This window comes from Calypte anna, chromosome W (assembly GCF_003957555.1).
Source record: "Calypte anna isolate BGI_N300 chromosome W, bCalAnn1_v1.p, whole genome shotgun sequence".
NCBI classification, from domain to species: domain Eukaryota; kingdom Metazoa; phylum Chordata; class Aves; order Apodiformes; family Trochilidae; genus Calypte; species Calypte anna.
The window spans coordinates 4,852,023-4,866,032 of record NC_044276.1 but is presented as its reverse complement, the minus strand read 5'-3'; the positions used below and the strand labels follow the sequence as shown (position 1 = coordinate 4,866,032).

Sequence of the window (14,010 nt, the reverse complement as noted above, 5' to 3'; positions counted from 1 at the left end):
AACAATCTCATATGAAAAATGTCCGTTCTAGGATTGCTCCCTGTCCCCACGATTCTCATGAAGCCCCTGTTGCTTCTTGGAAGCCTGTTAACAGTCTCTGCTCCTCTTGAAAGAGATAGCAACAACCACGGCTGAAGAAAAGTGCATCTTTGTAGGACTGAGATGGGGAATTTTTCATAGAATTGTCTCCTAAATTTTTTGTGTATCCTCTTCAAACAGCTCTCCATGACTTTTAAAGGCAGCAGATGTCCAACAGCAGCTCCATCAGCCGGTTCCTCCTCCTGGCATTTGAAGACAGAAGGGAGCTGCAGCTCTTGCACTTCTGGCTCTTCCTGGGCATCTCCCTGGCTGCCCTTCTGGGCAATGGCCTCATCATCACCACCATCGCCTGTGACCACCACCTCCACACTCCCATGTACTTCTTCCTCCTCAACCTCTCCCCCTCTCCCTCCTCGACCTGGGATCCATCTCCACCACTCTGCCCAAAGCCATGGCCAATTCCCTCTGGGACAACAGGGACATCTCATAGAATCATAGAATCATAGAATTGGCTGGGTTGGAAGGGACATCAGGGAGCATCAAGTCCAACCCTTGAACCACCGTTGCGGTTGCTAGACTATGGCACTGAGTGGTGATGAATCCAGGAGGTGCTATTGCTGAAGTCTTTCCCGCAGTGTGTGCAGGGATACAACTTCTGTCCTGTATGGATGCGGTGATGGCGTGATAAATTGGAACTCCGGGAAAAATTCTTCCCACACTCCAGACACTAATAGGGTTTCTCTCCTGTATGGATGCGGTGATGCTCAAATAAACTGGAACTCCAGGTAAACTCCTTCCCACACTCCAGACACTTATAGGGTCTCTCTCCTGTGTGGATGTGGTGATGCTGTGATAAATTGGAACTCTGGGAAAACTCCTTCCCACACTCGGAACATTTCATAGAATCATAGAATTGGCTGTGTTGGAAGGGACCTCAGAGATCATCGAGTCCAACCCTTGAACCTCCGTTGCGGTTGCTAGACTATGGCACTGAGTGCCACATCTAGTCTCTTTTTAAATATCTCCAGGGACGGAGAATCCACTACTTCCCTGGGAAGCCCATTCCAATGCTTGATCACTCTCTCCGTAAAGAAATTCTTTCTAATATCTAACCTAAACTTCCCCTGGCACAATTTAAGACCATGCCCTCTTGTCTTGTTGAAAGTCGTCTGGCAAAAGAGACACACCCCCACCTGGCTACAACCTCCTTTCAGGAAGTTGTAGAGAGTGATGAGGTCTCCCCTGAGCCGCCTCTTCTTTAGGCTGAACAGCCCCAGCTCCCTCAGCCTCTCCTCATAGGGTCTGTGCTCGTGTCCCTTCACCAGCCTGGTTGCCCTCCTTTGGACCTGCTCCAGGACCTCAATATCCTTCCTGAACTGGGGGGCCCAGAACTGGACACAGGACTCGAGGTGTGGCCTCACCAGGGCTGAGTACAGGGGCAGAATCACTTCCTTGGACCTGCTGGCAACGCTATTCCTGATACAGGCCAGGATGCCATTGGCCTTCTTGGCCACCTGGGCACACTGCTGGCTCATGTTCATCTCCTACAAGGGATGTGCTGCACAACTCTTCTTCTTTGTCTTCTTCATAACAGCAGAGCTTTTTCTCCTGACCATCATGTCCTACAACCGCTATGTGGCCATCTGCAAACCCCTGCTTTACGGGACCCTCCTGGGCAGCAATGCTTGTGTCCACATGGAAGCAGCTGCCTGGGGCACTGGGTTTCTCACTGCTCTGCTGCACACAGCCAATACATTTTCCCTGCCCCTCTGCCAGGGCAATGCCCTGGACCAGTTCTTCTGTGAAATCCCCCAGATCCTCAAGCTCTCCTGCTCACACTCCTACCTCAGGGAACTTGGGCTCCTTGTCATCAGTGCTTGTTTAGCTTTTGTGTGTTTTGTTCTCGTAGTGGTGTCATATGTGGAGATCTTTAGGGCCGTTCTGAGGATCCCCTCTGAGCAGGGAAGGATCAAAGTCTTTTCCACGTGCCTCCCTCACTTGGCCGTGGTCTCCCTGTTCATCATCACTGGCATCTTTGCCTACCTGAAGCCCCCCTCAATCTCCTCCCCATCCCTGGACCTGGTGGTGTCATTTCTGTACTCAGTGGTTCCTCCAGCAGTGAACCCCCTCATCTACAGCATGAGGAACCAGGAGCTCAAGGGTGCATTTTCAAAACTGATCTCTAGATCTTTTTTTAAAAAAATTTAACTGAGTTACTTTTTCTGCAACTTGTTCATAATGTAACTCAGTACACACCCAGCCAGCTATCAGCCATTTCTTTTCCAATTTATGCCCATATAGGAATGTTACTTTTTTTGTCCATTCTCATTATTTTTCTATCCAGATTTTCTTTGACCCAGAGACTTTCATTAGGAGCTGTGCTCTTTCGGTGTATTTAAATAGAATTAAGAACTTTCCAGTGTCTTGTTTTTTTGAAGACCTTTCTTTGAGACCCTCTCTGGAGATGCAGGGCAGTGCCTGTGTGCAGAGGTGGAGGGGAAAGAGTCCTGGCACAAGGGCACTGCCTGGGAGCACCAGCGCTTGATCTTTTCCAAGCTTTCCACTTTCCACCTCCACATTCTCCTTCTGCACCCTTGGGTAAGCCCTGAGTGCTCTGGCAGCTTGGTCACAGCCCTGCGGTGTGACAGTCCTGTTCCCGCAGGCAGGGACAGGGCATGGGTACTGCTGTGACAGAGCTGGCCTCCAGCACAGCCCTTCCATCATCACAGGGGATCTCCTCAGCTCAGCTCTTCTTCCACACTTGCTCTCAAGAAGCTGCCCAAGGAGTCAACTCTGCAGAGATTGTTGCTGTGCTGCTTTCTCTGGGGGCTCCCTGTGATGCCATCATGGTCCCGGGGGGGGGGGGGTTGGGGACTTAAGGCTGGTTCCTTTGTCACTTCTTTGTTGTCCAGAGCCCTCAGGGATGGTGAATGTTCCGCAATAAAGACATCCCATGGCACTGGAATCAGGCAGGGCCCCTCTGAGCACCCTGCATGGGCACCCAAGTGCTTGTGTGGGAGGTGGTCAGTGGCAGTGAGCACCATCAGCTGGGTCTGCCTCCCAGCTTGACCAGCACAGCCCATGAACAGTCAGGTGTATAAGGAAAAGTATGTCCAGCAAATCTAGGGAGGTTTTCCTACCCCTCTACTCTGACCTGGTGAGACCACACCTGGAATACTGGATCCAGTTGTTCAAGAGAGGCAGGGACCTACTGGAGAGAGTCCCAAGGAGAGCTAGGATTATTAAGAGACTTGGACATCTCTCATATGAAGAATAACTGAGAGAGTTGGAGGTGTTTAGCTTTGTGAAAACAAGGCTGAGGAGGGACTCATGTATGTCTATATCAGAGGGGTGGGTGTCAAAATCAAGGGGCCAATCTCTTTTCAGTGGAAATATGGGTTTAAGCTAGAACATAGGAAGTTTCACCTCAACATGAGGAGAAACTTCTTTACTGTGAGGCTGTGGGAGCACTGAAAGAGGCTTCCCAGAGAGGCTGTGGAGTCTCCTTTTCTGGAAACTTTCAACACATCCCTGGATGTGTTCCTGTGTGGCCTGCCCTAGGTGATCCTGTTTTGGCAGAGGGGTTGGACTGGATGATCTCTAGAGGTCCTTTCCAACCCCTAACATTCTATGATTCTATGACCTCAGTCCCTGGGACAGTGATGGGGTCCAGCCTGCTCCAGGCAGGTGAAGGACAAAGAGGGGATTGCTGAAGCAGAGTGGGCAGGGGACAGAAAGGCATGGGGTGCACCTGGCCTTTAGCAAGCCCTTTGACATGCTTACCATTGTCCTGTTGTAGCCAGACTGGTGATGTCTGGATTGAAGAGGTGGGTGATGTGGTGGGTGGGAAGTTCACGAGATGATGAGGGTCACAGTGCCATCAGTGATCCAAAGTCCTCCTGGAAGGATGTGACAGTGCCTCAGTGTCCAACACTTGTACCAACACTGTTTCCTGTCTTTGTAATCCCCCTGTGGGGTGGGACAAAAGGCACTTTTATCTCCTGTGTCAAGGAAGCCATGCTGGGGAAGCCCTTGAGAAACCTCACCTGGTTCAGCCTGCCTTGAGCAGGGCACTCAGACAAGGAGATGCTCAGCGGTCTCTTCCAGCCTGAGGTATTCTGTGATTCTGAATGATCTGGAGGGTCATGGGAATGATCTGTAGGATCATGCAGCAGGAGGAGCACAGGAAGTTCATCCTTGAGCAGCTCCAAGAGACACTACTGCTGACTGAGGCTGATGCTGTGGATGGGATGAAGAAGTGAGTTCCATGGGGACAGGGACAGGGTTGGCTTCAGTTGAGTGGGAGGTGTCCCTACCCACTCATGAAGGGGGTTTGGAACAAGATGATCTTTAACCCTTTAACCCACCTAACCCATTCCATAGTTCTGTGAAACAGTCCTAGACAGTTCCAGGACTGGGCGTCTCCACAGACACAACCAGGGCTTTGTGATGCAGGGTCTGGCGCCTGGACACCATTGTCATGGGGGTCTCCAAGGTGACCCTGGGGGTATATAAGGGCTGTGGAGATGTGGGGTGCCCATATCGCGGAGAGCACCTCCCTCAGGAGTCAGCAGCTGCCCTGGGTGACCATGGAATGTCTGTAGCAGAAAATGCCCAAGATGTCCACGGAGAAGGAGGTGGAAGCCTGCTCCCAGCCCTCCCCAAGACACCAAGGTCAGTGAATGAAGGAAGGGACAGCACAGAAGTTCCCCTGCAGGCTGTGGGGAGAGGGCAGCTGTCCCCTGCAGCCCATGGAGGAGCACGGAGGGGCAGTTGTGGATCTGCTGCTCTGAAGCATGCTGCACCAAGGTGAAACATGTAAAATTTTAGGGAAAGTCACATTTGAGGAACGTGAGCATGGCTGGGGAAAGGGGCAGGAACATGAGATGGCTTTTGTCTCTCTGTGTCTAGATATCTAGTGAGTTCCATGGGGGCAGGGACAGGGTTGGCTTCAGTTGGGTGGGAGCTGTCCCTACCCATGCATGCAGGGGGTTGGAACAAGATGATCTTTAACCCTTCCAACCCAACCCATTCCAGGATTCTATGATTCTGTGACATGGCCCCAGACAGTTCCCGGCCTAGGCTCTCAACAGCACCACCAGGGCTTTGTGATGGGGTAGGTGAAGTTTCTCAGCTGTTCCCTTTACAGCTGAGACCCAGGCCTGATGAGGACTTATGACAGAATCTTCATATTCTCGTGCTGGTTTAATCACATCACCCACAGTTGGTTCCATTTCTCCAGGAACCCATAACATTACTGATAGTGTATGGTTAAATGGGGAGGGTGCAGCATTCACAAAGCTTTGCCTCATAGTCTTAGGGCATGGCATGTGATAAGGATCTACAGTCTCATCATTGGTATAGATCACATCTCGTACAGCCAATTCTTTCAGATCTAAGTGTGGGTGCTTTGACCTGTGGGCAGTCTATTTCCTCTTTATAGGGATATTTATTATGTGTCTGAAATGTGTACCCTATGTGTATCTCCTAGGTGTGTGAAAAAACACTGTACCATGTACTACACTTTTGAAGACCATATCCTAACTACGGTTCGTAAGCAGCTCTTATAAAGAATGAACAACAGAGAAACACTAATCCCAGATAAAAACTCACACATCACATCCTGGATTCCCACACATCTGTGTATCCTCCTACTGAAGCCAAAATTCAAACTATTCATGTAAATGAGTTGAAATTAAAACTGGGCTCTAGATATATTTCTTAAGCCCCACGTTAGGCACCAATAAATCTGTCACGGTTTAAAACTGGCCCAGCAATTAAACTGAATGACAGATGATCTATATTTATCCCCTTCCCCTCCCAGTTTAAAAAGGAGAGAGAATAAGGGAGAGAGACTTAAGGGTTGGAAACTAAACTACACAGCTTTATTGAAACACTGATGATAAAAAGGAAAAAATACTAAATATATAAAAATACATAGAAAAATAGTACCATGTTCTTCCCCCCTAAACCCCAATATCTCTCACGTCAAAACCAAGTTTTCAGGGAAGCCCTGGGAAAGTCCAGGCTGGACTCCTGGGGTCAGCAGGCCTGATTTAATCCCAGATCAGTTGTAGTGGTGATGGTGGGGTGATCACTGCCATCAAAGCAAACCCATCACCCAATTATTACTGGTGCTGTGGATAAAGTTCAATGTGAGAGTAAGGGCCAGAGAAAGTTTTTAGTGGTCAGTCTTTGCATTGGTTTGCCAGTCCCGTTCCTTCATTCTGGTAGCCCTATTTATCAACAGTGGAGAGTCGCCGCCGAGGGTTAGTATATTTGAGGTTTTTTGGAAAAGGAAAACCAATAGCTTGACTGTTGGTGATGCTGTGGGTAAGGTTCCATGTGAGTGTTAGGACCAGCAAAAGTTTTCAGTGGTCACTCTTTGCATTGGTTTGTCAGTCCCATTTGTTCGGAGTTCTGGGAGCACTACAGAGCAAAAGTGCAGACTGGCTGCCGAGGAGTTGTATATTCGAGGTTTTTGGTAAAGCGCAAAACCATAGCCCAATTGTTGGTGGTGCTTCAGGTAGGGTTCCATGTGAGGGTTAGGGCCAGCAAGAGTTTCAGTGGTCACTTTTTGCATTTGTTTACTGTCCCGTTTGTTCGGAGTTTTGGGAGCCCCGTTGAGCAATATTGGAGAGTGGTCTCCAAAGGGTTGGTATATTCAAGGTTTTGGTAAAACGGAAACGTGTACTCTGATTGTTGGTGGTGCTGAGGGTAGGGTTCCATGTGAGAGTTAGGGCCAGCAAACATTTTTAGTGGTCAGTCTTTGCATTGGTTTGCCAGTCCCGTTTGTTTGAAGTTTTGGGAGCGCTATTGAGCAACAGTGGAGAGTGGCCGCCGAGGGCTGGTATATTCGATGTTTTTGGAAAAACGCAAATGTGTAGTCTGGTTGTTTGTGGTGCTTAGGGTAGGGTTCCATGTGAGGGTTAGAGCAAGCAAAAGTTTCCAGTGATTGCTCTTTGCATTGGTTTGCAAGTCCCATTCATTTGTTCTGGGAGCCCGATTGAGACATAGCGGATAGTGGCCGCCGAGGGCTAGTATATTCAAGGTTTTTGGTACAACGCAAACCCGTAGCTCGATTATTGTGGTGCTGTAGGTAGATTTCCATGTGAGGGTTAGGGCCAGCAAAGTTTTTTAGTGGTCACTCTTTGCACTGGTTTTCCAGTCCCGTTCATTTGTTCTCGAAGCCTTTATATGCAACAGTGGAGAGTGGCCACCGAGGGCTAGTATTTTTGAGGTTTGTTGTAAAACGCAAATCCGTAGACCAATTGGTTGTGATGCTGTGTGTAGGGTACCATGTGAGGATTAGGGCCAGCAAAAGCTTTTGTGGCCACTCTTTGCATTGGTTTGCCAGTCCCTTTTCTTCAGAGTTTTGGGAGCACTTTTGAGGTACAGTGGAGAGTGGCCATGGAGGGCTAGGATATTCAAAGTTTTTGGAAAAACGCAAACTTGTAGTCCGACTGCTGGTGGTGCTGTGGGTAGGGTTCCATGTGAGGGTTAGGATCAGCAAAAGTTTTCAGTGGTCACTCTTTGCATTGGTTTGCCAGTCCCATTCCTTCATTCTGGGAGCCCTATTGATCAACAGTGGAGAGTTGCCGCTGAGGGTTAGTATATTCGAGGTTTTTTGGAAAAGGAAAACCAATAGCTTGACTGTTGGTGGTGCTGTGGGTAAGGTTCCATGTGAGTGTTAGGACCAGCAAAAGTTTTCAGTGGTCACTCTTTGCATTGGTTTGCCAGTCCTGTTCGTTTGGCGTTTTGGGAGCCCTATTAGGCAACACTGGAGAGTGGACTCCGAGGGATGGTATATTCGAGGGTTTTGGAAAAACGCAAACCCATATCCCGATTGTTAGTTGTGATGTAGGTAGATTTCCATGTGAGTGTTAGGGCAAGCCAAAGTTTTCAGTGGTCACTCTTTGCATTGGTTTGCCAGTCTCGTTCATTTGGCTGCCTGCAAATGCAATCAAGGAAGTTATTAGCAGTTATTTATTAAAGCATCTGCCCAGGGAAGTAAATATGGGCCTTTTTCTATGAGGGAAATTAACATTTCAACATGGGAAGGAATGACCCCATTATGCAGAGACAGGAAAATAAAATGTGCTGCATCTTAACTCCTCAACCTCTTCTTGTTCCAACTTCAGTGCAGAGAAGGCAGAATTCCAGGCTCACAACAACATTAACCACCAAGACAGGGACCAATGTTCTCCATCTCAGCAAAACACAGTCCCTCCTTTGCCTGGAGACAACAGATTCCTGACTCTTAGATCAGAGAATCACTGTCAGGAATTAACTCTTATCCAAAATGTTGCTTTGCTGATGGAGGCCACCAGAGAGCACACCACTGACAGCTGCCCAACTGGAAGCTCTGGAGACCAAAGGCTTTTATCCACAGAACTGGGAACAGCCCTGGAAATAATACCAACAGACTCAGCAGTGCCCAGCCAGTGCCTCACCAATGGCATGAAAACATTCTCTCAAGAGTTACAACAACTCATCCACCCTCCTTAACCCTGCAGTACAAGATGATGGTTGTAAAAACAAAGCATCTTCCATAACCACATTCTGGAAACCTGACGGAAGAAACTTGTTTTCTGTTGACTTTAGATGGATGTCATCACATGGCTTAAGAGCAGTTCACTCCTTCCCCCAGTGCTGTTTTAGTTAAATCAAACACTGCTCTCACTGGAGGTGGGAGTTGCTCATTCCTTTAATTTCATTTGGCTCCTTCCCCTCCAGCCAGGTCTGCTGTCTGCCCTACATTTACCTCCAAGTGAAGAAGACATCCCTCCTTGGCAGCCAGCTCCCATCCCACACCACTTTTACATTCCTGAACCTCCAAAATATCAGGATCAAATGCACCAAGTGATGAAACCAGGATCAAACTAACCCTCAGAGACATTTAGCATGTGTCACTCATTCTGCTCTGCTGGGACTCAAACAGGGCAGGTCCCCTACAAAGCAAGATTCTGGGAAAATATTCCTTTCCTGGAAAAATCCTGCCTTCTCACTTCACCACCACCAGCAACCTCACCCTTTCCTCCTCCAAGATCCTCTTGTATTGAAAGTGGGAAAGGAGAAGTCCTGGGCCTGGTGACAGCACTAAAGGTGAGGCTGGAGACACTGCACCTGCATCCTGCCTGGCCTTCAGGGGCACAAAGTACTGTGTCAGGTTCTGGAAACCCAAACACCAGAAGGAGATGGAGCTGTTGGAGTGAGTCCAGAGGAGGCCATGGAGATGCTGGGAAGGCTGGAGCAGCTCTGGAGCCAGGCTGAGAGAGTTGGAGGTGTTCAGCCTGGAGAAGAGAAGGCTTCAGGGAGACCTTAGAGCACCTTCCAGTTCCTGAAGGGGCTCCAGGAAAGCTGGGGAGGGACTTTGGACAAGGGCAGGGAGTGAGAAAACAAGAGGTGATGGTCTTCAACTGGAGGAGGGGAGATTAAGGTTGGACATGGGGAAGAAATTCTTTAATGTGAGGGTGCTGAGCCCCTGTGCCATGTTTCCCAGAGAAGCTGTGGCTGCCCCATCCCTGGCAGTGTCTCAGGTTAGGTTGGATGGGGCTTGGAGCAACCTCCAAGGGAAGGTGAGGAACAGGCCACAAAGCTGCTGAGACCCAACCCCCTCAGCGACACTTTGGAAAATACCTTCAGCCTTCAAAAGAAATGTTTCTAATACCAATAATCTCCATCATAATCCTTGCTGTTCACTGCACTTTTAATCCCATCAAGGGATTAGCAGTTCTCCTCACTGAGGGTTTGTTTTTTTCATTTCTATTTTTTAATTATCCAGAAAACAGATGATGAGGTAAAAACAGATGATGAGGTAAAAACAGATGATGAGGTGAAAACAAGTAGCTTTGGGTCTCAGATGCACCAGGAGCAAAGGAGATAGGTTAAGCACAGACCAGACAAATGCCAGACCAGCACAAGTATCTCCTAAAAGCAGAGCTGACACTAAGAACCCAAAACACATTTGATCCCTGCTTTTTGGAAACTCCTGGGTCAAAGAAATTTGCCAAAACCACTGACAGAAGGTGGAGAAAGGAGACAGGGGATTTAAAAAAAAAAAAAAAAAAAGAAGAAAAGCAACCTGGGAAGGTGTTCAGAAATAGACAAAAATATCAGAGCAGGAAACTTCCAGCTTCCAGAGATTCCCAGTTTCTTCCCTTGAACCAGCAAGTGAACCCCAGCATTTCACCTCTCCCCTTCCAGAAGCATCATCAAATCTCACCCAGCCAAATCCCCTCACAAGACAGGGGCAAAACCATCAGAACCTCCTCAGACTCTTCCTCTCCCTCACCTAGGTGACCAGAGTCAAACCAACATCCAAAATCCTCACCTCAAACAGGTAAACACTCACTTACCAAAATACCCACACACTTGGACCTAATTATAAAGCGGGAGGAGCCCTTCTTGCTCCTAGGGCTGATCCTGAGGCCTCGGGGTTTAGCCCATTCCTGGACGATGTCCTAGGGCTGTTCCTGGGGCTCCGGGATCTACCCCTTCTTGCCTGCTCCTGGGGCTCGACGAGCTGTGTGCTTCTCCATGCTTACTGAAGAGTGAGAGCCCTCTCCGTGGGTGTCAGCTGCTCTCTTATTGGCCCCCTGCTCCTGCACATGCTCAGGAGGGAGGCCAGACACAGGTGAACCCACACCCACTCATCAGTAACTCAGGGCACCTGGTCCTGTCTCACTACATTTCCCCCTTTTTTTTTTTTTTTTTTTTTTACACAGACATTTACATAGTACACAGACATTTACATAGACATTTACATATTTACATAGCACGATTTTTTATACACAAGAATACACTTACAGGATTTTTCTTCGGGCCCCGCAGGACACTCAGCTAAGAGCATCGAGGAGGCGCCGAGAAATTAGAGGATTTTTACACAAAAATATAACTTACAAGATTTAAACATATAACTTACATATAACATATAACTTATTTTACATATATTTTTAGGGAGAATTCTCAACCCTTACACGTATTTTGGGGAGAATTCTCAACCTTCTTTCTTTCAACCTTCTTTAAGGGGAATTAAGCATACATACAGGATTTTTTACAAAAATACACTTATAACTTACAGGATTTTAACCCTAGCTTAGGCAACCAAATGTCAGCCCAGGCACTTTTTCACAAAGTCTCTACCTTTTGTTCTTCTCCCTCCTGTTTCTGCTCTTCTCTTGGTTTCCCTCTGCTCAGGGGCTTCCAAAGAGAGAATCCTTATCTTGGCTTCCCTCTGTTCAGGGGTTTCCAAACCAAAGAGCTTGCTGGTCATCTTTCAGGGAGAGTGTTAGCCCAGGCATTTTTTCAAATCGGGGATAATATTCCTGTTGCCAGCTTCTCACACTGCCGCTTCTTTATGTTGCCCGCATTCTCCACCAAATAAAGCGGGAGGAGCCCTTCTTGCTCCTAGGGCTGATCCTGAGGCCTCGGGGTTTAGCCCATTCCTGGACGATGTCCTAGGGCTGTTCCTGGGGCTCCGGGATCTACCCCTTCTTGCCTGCTCCTGGGGCTCGACGAGCTGTGTGCTTCTCCATGCTTACTGAAGAGTGAGAGCCCTCTCCGTGGGTGTCAGCCTGCTCTCTTATTGGCCCCCTGCTCCTGCACATGCCTCAGGAGGGAGGCCAGACACAGGTGAACCCACACCCACTCATCAGTAACTCAGGGCAACCTGGTCCTGTCTCACTACATTTCCCCCTTTTTTTTTTTTTTTTTTTTTTTACACAGACATTTACATAGTACACAGACATTACATAGACATTTACATATTTACATAGCAACGATTTTTTATACACAAGAATACACTTACAGGATTTTCTTCGGGCCCCGCAGGACACTCAGCTAAGAGCATCGAGGAGGCGCCGAGAAATTAGAGGATTTTTACACAAAAATATAACTTACAAGATTTAAACATATAACTTACATATAACATATAACTTATTTTACATATATTTTTAGGGAGAATTCTCAACCCTTACACGTATTTTGGGGAGAATTCTCAACCTTCTTTCTTTCAACCTTCTTTAAGGGAATTAAGCATACATACAGGATTTTTTACAAAAATACACTATAACTTACAGGATTTTAACCCTAGCTTAGGCAACCAAATGTCAGCCCAGGCACTTTTTCACAAAGTCTCTACCTTTTGTTCTTCTCCTCCTGTTTCTGCTCTTCTCTTGGTTTCCCTCTGCTCAGGGGCCTTCCAAAGAGAGAATCCTTATCTTGGCTTCCCTCTGTTCAGGGTTTCCAAAACCAAAGAGCTTGCTGGTCATCTTTCAGGGAGAGTGGTTAGCCCAGGCATTTTTTCAAATCGGGGATAATATTCCTGTTGCCAGCTTCTCACACTGCCGCTTCTTTATGTTGCCCCGCATTCTCCACCAAATTAAAGCGGGAGGAGCCCTTCTTGCTCCTAGGGCTGATCCTGAGGCCTCGGGGTTTAGCCCATTCCTGGACGATGTCCTAGGGCTGTTCCTGGGGCTTCCGGGATCTACCCCTTCTTGCCTGCTTCCTGGGGCTCGACGAGCTGTGTGCTTCTCCATGCTTACTGAAGAGTGAGAGCCCTCTCCGTGGGTGTCAGCTGCTCTCTTATTGGCCCCCTGCTCCTGCACATGCTCAGGAGGGAGGCCAGACACAGGTGAACCCACACCCACTCATCAGTAACTCAGGGCACCTGGTCCTGTCTCACTACATAATTATTAGGTGCTAAAAAGCAAAATTGGAGGTTTGCAGATTTTAACACCCTTAGTTAAAGCAGCTCCCAATCAATGCCTTGTTTGGGGAGGTTATGCCCACTTCCAACTCCCCCAATCTTACCCTCACTTTAGAATAAGCCACCAAGATCAGCATCCTACCTGGAGAGAAGAGAAAAAAAGTTGCTTTTTCACCTCATTTAGCAAGCTACTCCTTGGCATTCTGGAAAATCTCTCTTCACCCCTGCACAACAATAACCATCAGAGATCCAAAAAAAGATTTGTTGCCTTTTTAGGATGTTCCTAAGCCAAAACCTTTGGCAAAACATCAGAGCTACACCAGCTGTTGAATATGCAGGTGGTGAATTATTTTCTTTAATAATTTCCAAGCAGGGAAAACTTTGCAGCATGCAAGGCCTGAGCATGAATTACTCCTTGGAAAAGAAGTTTAATGCTCTTGATAGGTGTTGTGTTTTGATAACTACATGGGACTTTGGACTGTTAAACTCTTAAAAAGGCTCTGAAAGAGCAGAAAAAGACTCAGCTCCTCCTTCCCCACCCTCCTAAAACCTGAATTCCAGGTTCTGCAGTTCTGCTGCAGGAATGTGATTACCACATCTGATGCTGCAAGCAGCTTCTAAATAAATGCCAGAGGCTTGGAGGCTGTATTGCTCTTCGCTAGAAAAAAAAACCAAAAAAAACCAAACAACAAAGGGCTGGTTTGTGTCACCCTAAATTCAGAGGCTGCAGACGTGCAGAAGAATAACTATTGATGGTCCATGGCTCCAGATGACCTGAAGCTTAAACCACTATCAGAGTGTTCCCTTCCAGCAGGAAAAGTACCAGAGACACTTCTAGGATCAAGCACCCAACACCAGGTTGGAAAATACTCAAGCTCTACAAAGCAGATGGGAACTAGATGATCTCTAGAGGTCCCCTCCTCATAATTCTGTGAACACCCCATAAGCCTGAGGGTTAACTGGGCCCCTTTTCCCAGAGCAGGTCCCTGGCTGATAAGAGGGGGCCACACAATCTTCCTCACACAGAAAAACAACTCAGGACTGGTTCCCAAATAACCAACTCTTCAGAGCAGCCCCCTCTGATGCTGAGCTCCCAAACCATAAAAACTTGGGAGAAAAACTACACAAACCCCCTGCTTTTTTTTTTTTTTAATTGCTTATAAGTATTTCTTGAGGAAGTGATTTGGAGAGAGGCATAATGCAAAATGCAGCTGGAACAAAGAATGCTCCTCACCCCAAAAAGGGAGGGCAGCCCTGGTGCC

The 14,010-nt window shown here is 47.7% G+C and overlaps 1 pseudogene; it reads left to right on the top strand.

Annotated features, from left to right (window-relative positions):
• The window catches only part of LOC115600055, a 46,232-nt pseudogene extending 44,012 nt beyond the window's left edge, over nt 1-2,220 (top strand).
• The last annotated feature ends 11,790 nt before the right edge of the window (nt 2,221-14,010 follow it).